Here is a 17,536-nt window from a genome sequence, read left to right on the forward strand (position 1 = left end):
CATGTTGTGTAGGTACACCCACAGTGCTGGTACGGAGGGAGCTCCAGGACTTTGACCCAGCAACATCAGAGTTCCAAATAAGAACGGTGTGTGGTTTGGAGGAGAACGTGCAGGTTGTGGTGTTCCCATGTGTCTGTTCACTTTGTCATTCTAGGTAGTAGAGGTCACGGGTTTGGAAGGTGCTGACAAAGGAATCTTGGCGAGTTGCTGCAGTGCATCTTGTCGATGGTACACACGGCTGCCACTGTGCATTGGTGGTGGAGAATTTTGAAGGTGGTGGATGTGGTGTCAAACGGGCTGCTTTGTGTCGAGACTTTTGAGCGTTGTTGGAGCTGCACTCATCCAAACAAGTGGAGAGTATTCCATCACACTCCTGACTTGTGCCTTGTACATTGCGGACAGACTTTGGTGAGGTAGGAGGTGAGTTAGGTAGGAGGTGAGTTACTCATCGCAAAATTCACACTCTTTCAGCTGCCACAGTATTTATATGGCTAGTCCAGTTCAGTTCCTGGTCAATGGTAACCTCAAAGGATTCAGCAATGGTAATTCCATTGAATGTCATGAGGAGACGGTTGGATTTTCTCTTGTTGGGAGATGGTCATTGCCTGGCACTTATGTAGAACAAATGTTATTTGATTATCTGCTGCCTGATTGTTTTGTAGGAAATGATGAGAATCATGTTCAGGGGTGAAGTAAATATAAAATTCCTATTGTCACAAATTGCACATTCTCCCCGTGTCTGCGTGGGTTTCACCCCCACAACCCAATGCTGTGCAGGGTAGGTGAATTGGCCACGCTAAATTGCCCCTTAATGGGGGGGGAAAAAAAATGAATTGGCTACTCTAAATTAAAAAACAAAACAAATTAAGGCACAATCTGTTCAGAATGCCAACGTGCTATTTGCATAATTTGAAGGATGTCTCCGTGCCCTATGCCAAGCTATGATCTACACAATCTCCATTCAGGGGTTTGACTGGCAGCAGAAGCTGATGGTGTAAAAGGTCAGAATGACCACATAAACCATCCCTATCACCAAAATCAAAAAAAGCACCTTGGGCGAGCTGCCACTGATACTACAAGCTATGGTTCTGGGCCCTCAGGTGTAAGGCACTGATCCAGTTCAACGTGGCCAACAACTTTAAATTTATTCCTGCCTTTTCAGATGACTCCAAGGGCAAATCGCTGTCAGCTCCCCCTATTAAACGAGTGAGCTCCCCATGTCTGCGTGGGTCTCACCCCCCCCCCCCCCCCGCAACCCAAAAAGACGAGCAGAGTAGGCGGATTGGCCACCCTAAATTGCCCCTTCATTGGAAAAAAAAAAGAATTGGCGAATTTAAATTTGAAATAAAGACTCAGCTTAATCATCAGGACTCATTTAAAAAAAAAAATCAGAAACATACAGCATCCGAACTATATTTCTGAAAAGAAATCGGGAGCCAGCAAGAGCGAAAAGGTAATCCTGAATCAGATTGCAGTTAGACTGTCCAATTCTGAGCATTCAGAAGGATGTTACAGCCCTACGGTGCATACAGAAGAGAGAGACAAAGATAATACAGCGATACGAGGCTGCATATTGTGGAGAAAGCACTTGGAAACGGAGCTTTATTCATAAGAAGAGAAAAGTGTAAGAGATCGGACGAGCGCAGAGAATTGTAAAAGGGATGGATACTTTTTTATCGGTTTTTTCCAAATGTATTCTGTGCAAACGTTTTGTTCTTTACTGGATGGCCTCCAGTACAACATGACTATTCACATCTGTCACAGAACCCCAAGATTCGGGAATATACTGTTACGGCTCAGTATTGAGATAAACAGCCTGATCCAGGGTCCATTAACAGCAAAGAACCCCTCACTGTGTGAGCTGGCTTCTGTGATCCCTCGTGCAATACCATGTGCCTTCCCCATTCCATTAAAAACGGGAACCGATGGGCCCCCCCTCTCGTTGCCCTTCAGAAGGTGGTGGTGAGTTGCCTTTGTGAACCGCTGCAGCCCCGGTGATGTAGGTACACCCACTGTGCCGTTCGCGAGGGAGTTCCAAGATTTTGCCCCAGAGACAGTGAAGGAATGGAGGTATATTTCCAAGTCGGGGTGGTGAGTGACTTGGAGGGGAACCTCCAGGTGGTGGGGTTCCCAGGTATCTGCTGCTCTTGTCCTTCTAGATGGTAGTGGTCGTAGGTTTGGAAGGTGCTGCCTAACGAGCCTTGGTGAGTTCCTGCAGTGCATCTTGTAGATGGTACACACGGCTGCCACTGTTTGTCGCTGGTGAGGGACTGAATGTTTGTGGTAGGGGGGAGCAGTCAAGCAGGCTGTTTTGTCCTGGATGGTGTCGAGCTTCTTGAGTGTTTGTTGGAGCTGCACTCATCCAGGCAAGTGGAGAGTATTCCATCTCACTCCTGACTTGTGCCTTGTAGATGGTGAACAGGCTTTGGGGAGTCAGGTGGTGAGTTATTTGCTATAGGATTCCTAGCCTTTGACCTGCCCTGGTAGCCACAGCATTAATATGGTTAGTCCAGTTCAGTTTCTGGTTAATGGTAACCCCAGGATGTTGACTGTGGGGGATTCAATGATTGTGATGTCATTGAACGTCAAGAGGCGATGGTTAGATCCTCCCTTAAAGGAGTTGGTAATTGCCTGGCACTTGTGTGGTGCGATGTAACTTACCACTTGTCAGCCACGTCTGGATATTGTCCAGGTCTTGCTGCATTTGGACATGGACTGCTTCATTATCTGAGGAGTCGTGAATGGTCCTGAACATTATGCAGTCATCCCGCAAGCATCCCCATTTCTGACCTTAAGATGGAAGGGAGGTCATTGATGAAGCAGCTGAAGATGGCTGGGCCTAGAGCACTACCCTGGGGAACTCCTGCGTTGTTGTCCTCGAGCTGGGATGATTGACCTCCAACCACCACGACCATCTTCCTTTGTGCCAGGTATGACTCCAACCAGTGGAGAGTTTTCCCCTCCCGATTCCCATTGGCTCCAGTTTAGCTAGGGCTCCTTGATGCCATGCTCAAGTCAAATGCTGCCATGATGTCGAGGGCAGTCACTCTCTCGCCATCTCTGTCATTCAACTCTTTTGTCCGTAGTTGAACCAAGGCTGTAACAAGGTCAGGGGTGACCCTGGCGGAACTCAAACTGAGTGCCCATAAGCAGGTTATTGCTGAGTAAGTGCCACTTGATAGCACTGTTGATGACTCTTTCCAGTACTTTGCTGATGATTGAGAGTAGGCTGATAGGGCGGCATTTGGCTGGGTTGGATTTGTCCTGTTTCTTGTGTTCAGGGCACACCTGGGCAATTTTCCACATTGCCGGGTAGATGCCAGTGTTGTAGCTGTACTGGAACAGCTTGGCTAGGGACGCGGCAAGTTCTCGAGCACAGGTCTTCAATACTATTGCTGGAATATTGTCAGGGCCCATAGCCTTTGCAATATCCAGTGCCTTCAGCTGTTTCTAGATATCTCGTGGATTGAATCGTATTGGCTGAAGACTGACCTCTGTGATGCTGGGGACCTCTGGAGGGGACCGGGATGGATCTTCCACTCGGCACTTCGGGCTGAAGATTGTTGCGAATGCCTCAGCCTCGTCTTTTGCACAGATGTGCTGGGCTCCTACAATAAATGAGGAAATACGGGCTGAAATTCTCCAGCCGGCGTGATTCACTTTTCCCCTTGGCAGCCCAGCCCCGCCAGCGAGTCCCGCAGTGGCATGGGGTAGTTTCAATGGGAAATTCCATTGACTAGCGATGGGAGGATAGAATCCAACCGCCAGCGAGCCGCGCGCGGCCGAGAAACATGCAGCTGGGGGACGGGAGAATCCAGCTCAGGATTTCCAGCCAGTGAATCGGTAAGTGGCAAAACAGGAGACCATTTCCTTGGCAATAAATATGGCAGTACGATTTATTTTTATTTTTATAAACTCCAGGAATTGTTAGGACATGGAATGTCCTAGTGAGAAGCAGGACCTGTAATAGTTTATTTAAAAGGTAAGCGGATAAATATTTGAACGAGCTGGAACTAAAAACCTGCATTTACATGGAACTTTTTGTGACCACTAGACATTTCATAGCGCACCACAGCCACTGAAATACTTGTGTTGTCCATGTCGTAACGCAAGTGACTTTAAAAAGAAGGCAAATGGGACTAGTTTCTTCAGCGAGATAGCATAATTATGTATGATGGGCTGATAGGCCTCCATAGGTGCTGTAAAAATTCCACGTTTATTACTAGACCCATTGACTAGATTTACCGCTTTCACATGGTCCATAGAACGCCTGGTTTGGTTTGAATCACCTGAGGGGATCAGAGAGTAAATTTTCCAGAGTATTTATTTCCTGCTTGACCCAGAATGCATTTCGTGCCTCTCCAAGGAGATAACACGGTGGTGGTTGGGTGGGGGGGGGGGGGGGGGGGGGGTATTGCATTGGGCAGAAGGGGGAAAGTGTGTGTCCAGTCGGTGATGGCACATCTGTCATGTGGTGGTGTCGGGCAGCTTGATTGGCCAGTTCGCCCTCCTGTGCTCATCATTTTGCTATGTTTGCAAACAGGCCTAGGCTGCAGGCACTCATGAAACCAGTCAGTCAGTCGCTTCAGAAGAACGAGAGAACAGCAGAAATATAGACGGAAATCATTGCGCTGGAGAACAAACAAGATCCTATATATTTTTCCCCTTCTCCTTTGCCTGTGCCTTAATATATTTTACTCAGTTAGTGTTGATGACATCCATCAGGTTACTGAACCATAGAGAGAGAGAGAGAGAGTTGCTGACAGCCAGTTCTGTCCCACTTTAGTTAACTCCTTGAGGCCTAGGCCTTAGACCACAGATGACAGAATCACCAGTCCCATTTAAGAAGAAACTTTCAACAACAACGAAAAAAAATAAAATCGTACTTATTTTGTGCACCTTTGTTTTGGCTAAAAGCTTGCATTCACCCCTGCCACCTCACACCCCAGGGCATGCCAGCAATACGGCAGGAAAAGAGTGTGCTGCACGGGAGCATTTCTCCATGGAATCAGTCTGCTTGCCGGGGTGAGGGTGGGGGGTGGAAGGGGAATGAATCAAGTCAAGAGCTGACGGTTAGACAGACAATAATCCATCTCGCGCTCCGTGCGCCTGACTCCAGTCAGTGCTGCGTCTGACACAAGAGGCCCCCTAGATCTCTCGCCCTGGTCAGCCTTCTCAAGACCTTTCACAGTCGGGAGGCAACGTCACACGCACAAACTAGATTGGTTGGCGGTTGAGGTTGCCAATTCTGCTTGATGGTATCCCTGGAGGTTTCATCACTGACCTCCCACCTCAAACCATCCCGACCTGTCAAACAGTCCTTTCATTATGGTCCTGATTTTTCATTCAGAGTGGCTTGTAGCAGTGTTTGGGGGATGAATCTTAATTCTAGGAATCCAGGGCAACCTGGAGGGTTGGCAACCCTGATTTTAAAAAATATATATTCATGGAATGTGGGTTTCGTTGGCCGGGCCAGCATTTGTTGCCCTTCTCAATTGCCCTTGAACGGAGAGTGGTTTGCTAGGCCTTTGCCAAGGGCATTTCTTTTAAAGAGCCAATCACATTGCTGTGGGTCAGACCAGGTATGGATAATTTCCTTCCCGAAAAGGATATTCGCGAACCAGGTGGATTTTTACAATGGTCGACAATGGTTTTTGTGGTCATCGTTAAGACTTTCAATTCCAGATTTTAATTTAATTCAAATTTCCACCATTTGCCGTGGTGGGATTGGACCCTTGGTCCCTGGATTACACGTGCAGTGGGAATATCACTAGAGCAACCCCACCCGCCTCAGCCCACCTATCATCATAGCCCATGGCACCACTCCGTTCTGTACCAGTTATTTGGCAATGCAGAGCGTTCTCCTGGTCAGTCTGATGCACACAGGTCTTTTTTTTTTTTTTTAATTTAGAGTACCCAATTCATTTTTTTCCAATTAAGGGGCAATTTTGCACGGCCAATCCACCTACCCTGCGCATCTTTTGGGTTGTGGGGGCGAAACCCACGCAAACACGGGGAGAATGTGCAAACTCCACACTGACAGTGACCCAGAGCCGGGATCGAACCTGGGACCTTGGCGCCGTGAGGCAGCAGGGCTAACCCACTGCGCCACCGTGCTGCCCAGTGATGCACACAGGTCTCGATCTCGGGTCAGTACAATTCGAGGTCACTCTGGCTTCTTCTGTAATACTGCTAGCAACTGGACAACCTCCAGCCATATATATTAATATATATATTCTGCCAATGCACCAACTTTGTTGCCACAAGGACATGGGTTTAGGGTGGGAAATCAGACATGATCTTTTTGATTGGTGCAGCAGGCTCGAGACATCAGACTTACTCCTGCTCCTATTTCCTAAATTTTTACTAATCCCTTCGCTAATCAGGGGATTCGCATCAAAAATGGATTTCTGTTGTTGTGGGTGGGTGGGGGGGGGGGTCTTTTGCTGCAACAATCTCATAGTCTGTAAGCATCGAGACCTGCCCAGGTACTGGCCGCAAACCTGCCCAGGTAATATCCTTCACGCAGGAGGGTGGACAAATGGTCGGCTATTCGGCCAAGCACTCGCACCAGTTCAGTGGGGCTGGGAAAGGCAGAGATTTACCGATTTCTGCTTTTCGCTACTCCAGAGTGCAGGGGCCTTCCAAACTGCCAGTAGAGAATAACTAACTCACCACTGATTGATCATCGAACGCAATCGGTGGGATTCTCCGTCCCGCCGCGCCCGTTTTCCGGTGCGCGCACCCCCGCCGACTCCGGGATTCTCCGTCCCAGCAGCCGGCCAATGGGGTTTCCCCATTGTGGGCACCCCCACGCCGTCAGGAAATCTGCGGGCGTGAGTGCGCTGCCTGGTGGAGCGGAGGATCCCGCCCAATATCTTTGGCTTCTGCTTTTCATAATGAAACCATTGCAGGAGATTGAAATATATATTTTTTTTAATTTAGTGTACCCAATTATATATTTTTTCCAATTGAGGGGCAATTTAGCATAGCCATAATCTAACCCTGCACATCTTTTTGGTTTGTGGGGGCGAGACCCACGCAGGCATGGGGAGAACATGCAAAAGGAGATTTAAATATATATATAGATATTTAGTAAATATGCTCCTGCTACAAAGGTGGTTTACATAAACGGGATGGAAATACAAGTCTCCCTTTGTTACATGTCAGCTTCGTGTGGAAGCCCTGGGCGAGATTTTTAAACAAGTATAGTTAGTGCAGCTACCCGAGTAGGTGTTGCTTCTACAGAGTAAACTCTGCCAAATAAACCATTTAGTTGCGGTGTTTGATATGACGTCTCCAACAATGAATGCAAAGAGAGTTGCATGTGGATAAAAGAAAAACACTGTCACCATTTTTTTTAAATCTTCCTGCAGACGAGAGGGTGTGACAGTCTCCTCTGAGGTCTCTTCAGCAAGTGAAGGTGAGTGAGCTTAAGCCACAGACTGCCTTGGGACATCAGATTAAAAGCTAAACGCTGCTTGGAGCCGCAACAACAGACTATTTTCCTTCTCCTTGCGAATGAACTCCTGCACTCATTAAAAAAAAAAAAAATAGGTGGGTGACAGCTGCCCCTGGGAAATGGAGCAATTTTCTGTTTCTTGCATCCAGCCTCTGCATCAGGCAGTCTGACTGGCTCCAGACAAACATACGGCAGATCCCAGCAAAAACTACTCGTCAACAACACCTTGCATGGACTTGAGATTTCGCAGGGAAACCTCCCAAGGTGTTTCAGAGGAGCCATTAGCAAACAAAATGGGACACCAAGCGAACATAAGGAGCTATCAGCACAGCTGACCAGAAGCTTAATCAGAGGTTTTGAGGAGACAGGGATTCACGAGTGCGCTTGGGACAGTCGACTCAAGTCACAGGCACCGATGATGGAGCAATAAAAATCATGCAGGGCAGCACGGTGGCTCAGTGGGAAGCACTGCTGCCTCACGGCGCCGAGGTCCCAGGTTCGATCCCGGCTCTGGGTCACTGTCCGTGTGGAGTTTGCACATTCTCCCCGTGTCTGCGTGGGTTTCGCCCCCACAACCCAAAGATGTGCAGGGTAGGTGGATTGGCCACGCTAAATTGCTCCTTGATTGGAAAAGAATTGGCTACTCTAAATTAAAAAAAAAATAAAAAATAAATAAAAATCATGCATAAAGTTCCGGAATTGGGGAAAGCACGGAGATCGTGGAGGTCCTTTTTTTGCTCCTACTTATATCGAGAACACTAAAATGCCCCTAGCTTGCAGGGTAGGTGGATCGGCCACGCTAAATTGCCCCTTAATTGGAAAAAATAAAGAATAGGGTACTCTAAATTTATAGTAATTAAATAAAATGCTCCTAGCATTCAATCATTTCCTGGATTTCCAATATGCCCCCCGCCCCACCCAGTGAATACTATGAACTGGATACACTGGTTTCATCTCATGCTCCTCCTGCACTAACGGATCTGCCTCCAAACTCTCACCATTGGCTGTCTAACACACTCATCGCCACCAATTGGAATGCAAACAGATTCTTCATGACCTGATTGGATGACTGTTTCGGCCAGTTCCCCAAAAGCCCTCTTTTACTCAATCTCCGATATTTTTTTAGAACTCGTATTAACATTTTAACGGTTTTCACCCCCCCCCCCCTCGCGACCCGATAATATTATTTCCCTCCTGCGTTGTTCGCAGTGGTATCCTGGAGATCACTCTTTACAGAATCACTAAAAACAAGAGGACGCCGTCCAGCCCATCTTGCCTCTCATCGAGTGCCTTCCTCCTGCTTCACCCCGTCACCCACAGAATTGTTACAGGACAGAAGATTCAGCCCAGAGACTCCAGGACAACGCTAACCTGCAGAGCAGAAGGAGGCCATTGGGCCCATCGCGTCTGCACCGGCCCTTGGAAAGAGCACCCTACCCGAGCTCACACCTCCACCCTATCCCCACACCGCCACCCTATCCCCGTAACCCAACCTAACATTTTTTTTGGACACTTAAGGGCAATTTAGCGTGGCCAATCCACCTAACCTACACATCTTTGGACTGTGGGAGGAAACCGGAGCACCCGGAGAAAGCCCACGCAGACACGGGGAGAACGTGCAGACTCCGCACAGGCAGTGACCCAAGCCGGGAATCGAACCTGGGACCCTGGAGCTGTGATGCAACTGTGCTAACCACTGTGCTGCTGTGGCTGTTCCGATTCAGCGGTTGCAGAGTTTCAAGACATGGAGGAGAAAGCAGTGGAGGGCAATCCGGTGTTATAAAGAGAGAACAAGATTCCGAATCCAAGTGTACAACGCTGCCCTCATTTTCACTGACCAACGGCTGGATGATTATTGTTCCAGCACACTGCTGCATGCTTGGTATATGCCAGCATGGGCTGGGTGGTCCGAATGATGCGTTCCTTTGCCCCATATCCTATGCAAACATTACAATGTGGCGTTATGTGGGAAGTAGTCACGTCATATTACAATCTTTTCACCTGTGGGAGCTGGATTTAAGCCAGTTTACTTCAACGGGTCCAACAGTCTCTGCAAGCAGCAGTAATTCTGCTCAAAGAGATCAAGGGTTGCCGTAAACCAGAATTTCAATGAGAGTTCACAAAGGGAGGTTGAGGGGAGAGGGGAAAAAAAAACAGGGTGGGGTAGGTGTATGAGTTAGGGAGGTATAGAAACATTCTAACGCATTGACTGTTCAGGAGGTTGGTAGGGACAACATTGGAGCAAATAGAGGGAGAGATTTATCCTACAACTGACCTGTTCTACGCTTGACCCTGGAGTGGCCGCTGACAACAACATCTCGCACCTTGCCAAGTGCAAGTTAAGGTTTGAGAGCCATATTGTCCTTCGCCTGCCGTTTATAATGAATAAGTGGCCAGGCACATGAATAAACAAAAGAAACAAACCCAGATGAAAGCAGTAATGTGACTCAGTCTTGCTCACAGACTAAATTGCTTCCCACTTGGTAGCAATCTTGCCTCCGGGCTGAGATGTGGGTTGAGCACAGAAATTCAAACCAACACTCCCAGTGTCGTACTGAGGGAGGACTGTACTGTTGGAGATGTCATCTTTTGGATGAGGCGTTAATTTGAGGCCCCCATCTGCCTGCTTGAGCGGATACAAAAGCTAACATTGTACGATCTTGAAGAAGACCAGGAGCTCATCTCTGTTGTGCCCAATATTTATCACTCAATCAAGAACACAAAAGGCAGATTAGCTGGTCATTATCACATTGATGTTTGTGGGAATCTGTTGTGCACCAATTGGCTGCTATGTTTCCTACATTACAACAGCAACTACACTTCAAAAAGTACTTAATTGGCTGTAAAGTTCTTTGAGATGCCCATTGGTAATCACCAACTCCAGCTGCTGACTGGAAAGAGTTGCACATGCACACTTACCTGGTCCCACACTGCCCCCGCCAGCGCAACAGTCAATCTCAACATGATCCTATTTTAATTTACTCCCCAATACCAGATTTCAGTTTGCATCTCAAACCGTAGGATGACTGTCTGGTAGTTGCAAATGTCAAGGTCACAGTCTGATTCCCTGCGACTGACACTGTATCTGTGCATGTGCAAGAAGTGCGCCCCCTAATGTTGTGGCACAAATAAGCACAATCTTCTATCTTTTAAAAAAAATAGCCCTCAAAGGATTATTGAGGTCCTGTTAGCGGTCAATCATGGACATTCCAACAGAGAGAAGAAATAAATGAAAATTGACCTCTGAACTTCGGGCCAGAACCCGGGTTTTGAACTCCACACTGGACGCAATGGTCACTCTTGAGTCCCTCCTAGTGGTGGTCGTGGGGGAGGGGGTCTTGTTCCATGAGCTCAAGAGGTGTAGCAGGTGCAAGACTGGCTGAACAAAGTACACCCCAGCCAGATCGGCTGCACCAGGCACAGGTTGGACCAGAGAGACATGTAGGAGATGAGACAGGGCCATAGCGGAGGGAATGTAATGCGACCCAGTCCTTTGAAAAAGGAAGATGAATGGGCGGCTGGCTCCTTGAATTATGGGCTGCCTGGTGAAGGCTATGTACTGTCACCAAAGTTATCCATGATGTGGAGATGCCGGCATTGGACTGGGGTGAGCACAAGTAAGACGTTTTACAACACCAGGTTAAAGTCCAACAGGTTTGTTTCGGTGTCACTAGCTTTCGGAGGGCTGCTCCTTCCTCAGGTGAATGAAGAGGTATGCTCCAGAAACATATATATAGACAAATTCAAAGATGCCAGACAATGCTTGGAATGTGAGCATTAGCAGGTGATTAAACCTTTACAGATCCAGAGATGGGGTAACCCCAGGTTAAAGAGGTGTGAATTGTGTCAAGCCAGGACAGTTGGTAGGATTTCGCAGGCCAGATGGTGGGGGATGAATGTAATGTGACATGAATCCCAGGTCCCGGTTGAGGCCGCACTCATGTGTGCGGAACTTGGCTATAAGCTTCTGCTCGGCGATTCTGCGTTGTTGCGCGACCTGAAGGCCGCCTTGGAGAACGCTTACCCGGAGATCAGAGGCTGAATGCCCTTGACTGCTGAAGTGTTCCCCGACTGGAAGGGAACATTCCCGCCTGGCGACTGTCGCGCGATGTCCGTTCATTCGTTGTCGCAGCGTCTGCATGGTCTCGCCAATGTACCACGCTTCGGGACATCCTTTCCTGCAGCGTATGAGGTAGACAACGTTGGCAGAGTCGCACGAGTATGTACCGCGTATCTGGTGGGTAGTGTTCTCACGTGTAATGGTGGTATCCATGTCGATGATCTGGCACGTCTTGCAGATTGCCATGGCAGGGTTGTTATCCAAACTACCCAGAACCAGTATTCGTAGTCAGATGTACTCTCCGGGGTAAAGACTGGAGGGTAAAAATTGGAGGCAAGAATATAAGAAACCACAGGCGCGCAAATGACACAGTGCCACTTGTCGAGTCTGAAGAGGCCCTATAAAGCACTGTAGATCAGAAACTTCTAAGAATGTGGACCGAGTAGGAATATCAAAAAGGAATAACATCAGCATTCAGAAGGGCTACATTGGAAGAAACTAGAGTGACAATTGAAGTGGATGGTGTCACTCTGGAGCAAGTAGATAAGTTTGTCTCTTTAAGACAAATGATCGCAGAAGATGTTCGATGCAATGCCAGCATTAGAAGAAGGACAGAGTGAGCTAAAAGTAATTTTGTGAAGATGAAGCATGTGTTGACGCCAAGAAAACTCAGTATTTTGGCCATTTGGCTGAAAAGCTACAGAGCTCTCTTCTGGAGGGCAAAGTGAAGAGCTGCAGGAAGAGGGGTCTACCTCGGCATAATTGGTTGTCACAGAGTGGCTATAGGTGGTGGCGCAGTGGTTAGCACTGCTGCCTCACGGCGTCGAGGACACGGGTTCGATCCCTGGTCACTGTCCGTGTGGAGTTTACACATTCTCCCCGTGTCGGCGTGGGTCTCGCTCCCACAACCCAAAGATGTGCAGTGTAGGTGGATTGGCCAGACCAATTTGCCCCTTAATTGTAAACATTTTAAAAAAAAACGTGGTTATAGGCAAATTACAGTGGATGGGTGAGGATGGCGCAAGACAGACGGGTGTGACACACCGTGACAGCAGATTGCCTGGCAGGAGCAGTTACCAGCAGGACAGGACATGGAGGACAGGAGTTGCAACCTTGCGACGGCACAGCCCTAATCTCTGCCAGTGTACAAGACGTGAATGAACAGGAGACAAACATTTGCCGACAAACAGCAATGACTTCAATTTTAAACAATGAATCTGCTGCTTGTAAAAAGGACTGTGCGTATATCCTGAGGGTGTGATAATACAATATTATAAATACAAGTTATAAAACAATGCTTTAGATGCTTGATTGGGGTAGATGTGAAATTACATTCCATGGACAATGACCTACAAATTGATTCAAAATAAGAGCACCAGCTTGGCATGCAGGATGTGGAGACTGAAGTTACCACCAGCCACAGAGTTCCTCAAGTAAGAGAGATGGCTGCAAAAGTTTTATAAGCCAACAATTACGATAGCATAGTGGTTATGGTAGTCGACTGGGAATCCAAAGAGCATAAATCCAAATTCCACCTTGGCCATTTGAGAATTAGAATTCAGTTTAAAAATAAATACAGGATTAAAAAAAAGTCACGGTTGTTGTTTTAAAATAAATCAAGTCTGGAATGGGGGCGGAACGGTGGCTCAGTGGTTAGCACTGCTGCCGCACAGTGCCGAGCACTCGGGTTCGATCCCGGCCCCGGGTCACTGTCCACGTGGAGTTTGCACATTCTCCCCGTGTCTGTATGGGTCTCACCCCTACAACCCAAAGATGTGCAGGGTAGGTAGATTGGCCACGCTAAACGTGGTTGTTAGCACTGTTGCTTCACAGCTCCAGGGTCCCAGGTTCAATTCCCGGCTTGGGTCACTGTCTGTGGGGAGACTGCACGTTTTCCCCGTGTCTGCGTGGGTTTCCTCCGAGTGCTCCGGTTTCCTCCCACGAGTTGCGAAAGACGTGCTTGTTAGGTGAACTGGACATTCTTAATTCTCCTGTGTACCCGGACAGGCTCCGGAGTGTGGCGACTAGGGGCTTTTCACAGTAACTTCATTGCAATGTTAATGTAAGCCTACTTGTGACAATACTAAAGATTATTATAAAGAAAAATGGTTCTTAATTGGTGGGAAAAAAGAATTGGGCACTTTAAATTTATATTAAAAAAATTATGGCAACCTCTGCCCTTCTGCTAATTCTTCAATCGCATTGCTGTGTGATTTTTAAATGGTTCTTCATCCCCATTCTTGTACATTTGTTGATAAATGGCTGTATCTGGGCTGATGTTTGTGCAAGATTAGATTGGTGTATGTAGCGATGGTTGGTGTTCTTGTCAACGCCTCTTCTGTGGTATGCCCTGAAGACCAAGTTCTCTTCACTCTGTGAAGACAGAAGATAGCATTCAATGAATACACAGACAAAACTTTCTTTGGGAACTGCAGAATTAGACAAATTAATCACGAGTGTACAATCAGTGTGTAAAGGCATATTCGATGCAAAGAAGCATAAATCATCAAATGCATTACTTTCATATACCAGGTGATCCTCTTAACCTGTTCAGGACTCTCATCTTGGAGAGTCTCTCCTCCCTACTAGAATCATAAAATCGTTACAACACAGACAGTGTGTGTCATGTCCGTGCTGGCAAGAGCAACTCAGCTAACCCCACTCTGCCGCAGTCCTGTTCAATTCTATCTTCAGGAGAATCATCCTTTTGAGCAGGCATTGTCAAACTTGGGGGCGCGACCCACAGGTGGGTCGCGGGCGGGTGTCGGGAGGGTCGTGGAGCCGTCCGTCGCGGCGCACCCAGTCGCGCAAATCTGCGCCCAACAGCCGCAGCAGCCGACTGTTAATAACGCCGGCTGCAAGCGGCCTTCAAAATGGCCGCGAACATGTAAAAAAAATGCGGCCGCACTGCGCATGCGTGCCAGATCATCAACGCACATGCGCACTGATGATCGAACATGCATGCGCAGTGCGGCCACTTTTTTTTTAAAAAATAGGTCGCAGCTGTTTGTTTTACAAGTTCGGGGGGGGTTTATTCATTTATTTTATTCATTTAATTATTATTTTTTTCATTTATTTTATTCATTTTTTTTTTTTACAAAGTTCGGGGGGGGGGGGTTTATTTGATAAGATTTTACAGGAACAAAATGAAGAACTTTGAACAGATGGAGACTCCATACTTTCGGATACCGGAAGGCTTCACCTTCATCCAACAGGTTCCATTGGAGGAGCGTGTATGAGAGCCAAAGGGACATAAAAACCATTAACTCCATTTTTGTCAGCAGCAAACAAGGCAAGAGAAAATGGTGGGTAGCGAAGGTTGGCCGGTTGGTAAAAATGGGTCCCCGGAAAAAAAGTTTGAAGGACACTGCTTTTGAGAGCCAAGGTTTAATCTGCCTCTCCCACACGCTCTGTGCATTCCATTTCCTAACCGCTCGCTGTGTTTAAAAAAAAAAGCTTTTCCTTGTGTTACGTCTGGTTCTTTTGCCATTCACCTTAAATCAGTGTCTTTTGGTTCTTGATCATTCCACCAATGGGAAATTTCTCTCCCTCTGCTCTGTCCTGACCTCTCATGATATTGAATGCCTCGATCAAATCCCCTCTCAACCTTCTTAGGAGAACAACCCCAACTTTGCATAGGGACAACCCCAACTTTGCATAAAGAAAAAAAGGAGCCACCGTCTATTCTAATTTCTGCCTTTTCTTCTGTCCAAGTCTCGTAATAGACCTGCAATGTGGTTCAAGACTAAATCATTTCAAGGCATGAAAATTATTTCTTGCAATATAATTCTCTGTATAATGTCATTTGCATTTATCTGCCGTTTAACTTGTACCAACTCCCTTGCTAGGCATTTGTCTGTTCAGGTGTTTCTTATATTTAAGAATAACTTCCCCTTTAACATCGTTCCCACATTGATCATTCATATTTTTTTTTTTTAAGAGTACCCAATTCATTTTTTCCAATTAAGGGGCAATTAAGTGTGGCCAATCCACCTACCCTGCACATCTTTGGGTTGTGGGGGCAAAACCCACGCAAACGCAGGGAGAATGTGCAACCTCCACACGGACAGTGACCCAGAGCCAGGATTGAACCTGGGACCTCAGCGCCATGAGGCAGGAGTGCTAACCACTGCGCCACCGTGCTGCCCTTGATCATTCATCTTTTTGTGCACCCACAGCATTTTAAAGATTTTGTTACTATCTCAAGGCTCCATCCCCCATGTGGATCTTTCATCCCATATCAAGACAGGGCAATATCGGGCAGCATGGTGGCGCAGTGGGTTAGCCCTGTAGTCTCATGGCGCCGAGGTCCCAGGTTTGATCCCGGCTCTGGGTCACTGTCCGTGTGGAGTTTGCACATTCTCCCCGTGTTTGCGTGGGTTTCACCCCCACAACCCAAAGATGTGCAGGCTAGGTGGATTGGCCACGCTAAATTGCCCCTTAATTGGAAAAAATGAATTGGGTACTCTAAATTTGTTTTTGTTTTTTTTTTAAAAAGAAAGACAGGGCAATATCCTCACCTTAGTGTGATCCACTTTTTGAAGGCATGATGGTTCCTTAAGGCTTCTTTCCAGATCATAAGAGTGGTGGGTCATCCTGACCCCTGACAGTAATGTATTGCTGCCCGCCATCTCCAGGAACAACTTCCACATCTTAAAAATCCTGCTTCAGTACATTCCACATGCACTGAAAATGAAAATTTATTTCCTTTGGATAGACACTTAAAAAAAAAAAAAATCAACAAAGGGAATTTTGTCTTCTTTTTGGTTGCAAACAGAATAAATGAACACAGACAGGGTTGCTGTCTGACTGCTTCGAAATGTTGTTCAACAGGCTCTCCAAAACCCACCCAATGAAATGGGCTTTCTCATTTCCTTTGCCGTCTCACTAGTTTTTCCAAATCGGCTGCCTTGCCCATCAGGTGTTCGGAGTTTTGCAATAATGCTAGTGTCATGAGTGGGTTAGGTCCTGGTGGAATGGACTGCCTTCAGCAAGATAGTGCTTAGAGATTTGCCTTCAGGCGGCACGGTGGCGCAGTGGTTAGCACTGCTGCCTTGCGGCGCTGAGGACCCGGTCGGTGTTCGATCCCGGCCCCGGGTCACTGTCTGCGTGGAGTTTGCACATTCTCCCCAGTGTCTGCGTGGGTCCTACCCCCACAACCCAAATGATGTGCAGGGTAGGTGGATTGGCGAGGCCAAATTGGCCCTTAATTGGAAAAAAAAAAAATGGAATTGAACAAAGAAGAAAAGTACAGCACAGGAGCAGGCCCTTCGGCCCTCCAAGCCCGTGCCAACCATGCTGTCCATCTAAACTAAAATCTTCTATACTTCCGGGGTCCGTATCCCTCTATTCCCATCCTATTCAATTGGATACTCTAAATTTATATTTTAAGAAAATAAATTTGTCTTCAGCAAGATGACACGGTATACAGCACAGAAATAGTGCATAGAAATTTGGGGAAGAGAGGGGGGTACACAAAACTGAGAGCAAACATCTATTCTTTAATGGAGAGGCGGGGCAGCGGATGGGAGTCCAGGAGGGTGGGGGTTAAAGACGAAGAACTAGTCTTTGAGTGAGCGCGTTAATCGTAGTAGTTAATTTTAACATTGGCATGTGCCTCTCTTTCCCCCAAGCCAACCAGTTAAGGATGTAGTAGCCAAGCCATGGTTTACAGGAGGGGCTCTCTGAATGTGCACCGTGAAGGTCCTCCTAATGGTCCACAGACTGGCCCGAACTCAAATTACAGACACACAATGCCACGCCCGAGTCAATGGAGCACAGGCCAGAACCCTCGTCCCATCACATAAGAGCGCCTCCTGCATGGGTGGCACGAGTCGTCATCAGCGCAAGCAAAAAAATGTATATATATTATTATGGGCACGATTTATGTCACTATTAATTTTGTGAGACTAATATAGATGCAAGTATTAGTTTCTCCGCGAAGATCTTATAACACACCAGACAGTTGCAATTTCTTTTTCCCCCTTCGTTTTAATAAATTTAGAGTACCCAAT

The 17,536-nt window shown here is 47.2% G+C and overlaps 1 protein-coding gene across 2 annotated transcripts in view; it reads right to left on the bottom strand.

Annotated features, from left to right (window-relative positions):
• Window positions 1-17,536, bottom strand: part of zhx3b (zinc fingers and homeoboxes 3b) — an 87,641-nt gene that overhangs the window by 18,237 nt on the left and 51,868 nt on the right. Inside the window, exons 1-2 of one of the 2 annotated variants that reach the window (XM_072515150.1) lie at window positions 16,043-16,208; window positions 13,695-13,895 (exon numbers count right to left, since the gene is read on the bottom strand). The exons of the other annotated variant lie outside the window; for it this stretch is intronic. The gene's annotated coding sequence lies outside the window, so the exon portion shown is untranslated. Of the gene's footprint in view, window positions 1-13,694; window positions 13,896-16,042; window positions 16,209-17,536 lie in introns of those variants that run through there. 2 annotated transcript variants of the gene reach the window in all.

Source organism: Scyliorhinus torazame, chromosome 8 (assembly GCF_047496885.1).
Source record: "Scyliorhinus torazame isolate Kashiwa2021f chromosome 8, sScyTor2.1, whole genome shotgun sequence".
Taxonomy (NCBI): Eukaryota; Metazoa; Chordata; class Chondrichthyes; order Carcharhiniformes; family Scyliorhinidae; genus Scyliorhinus; species Scyliorhinus torazame.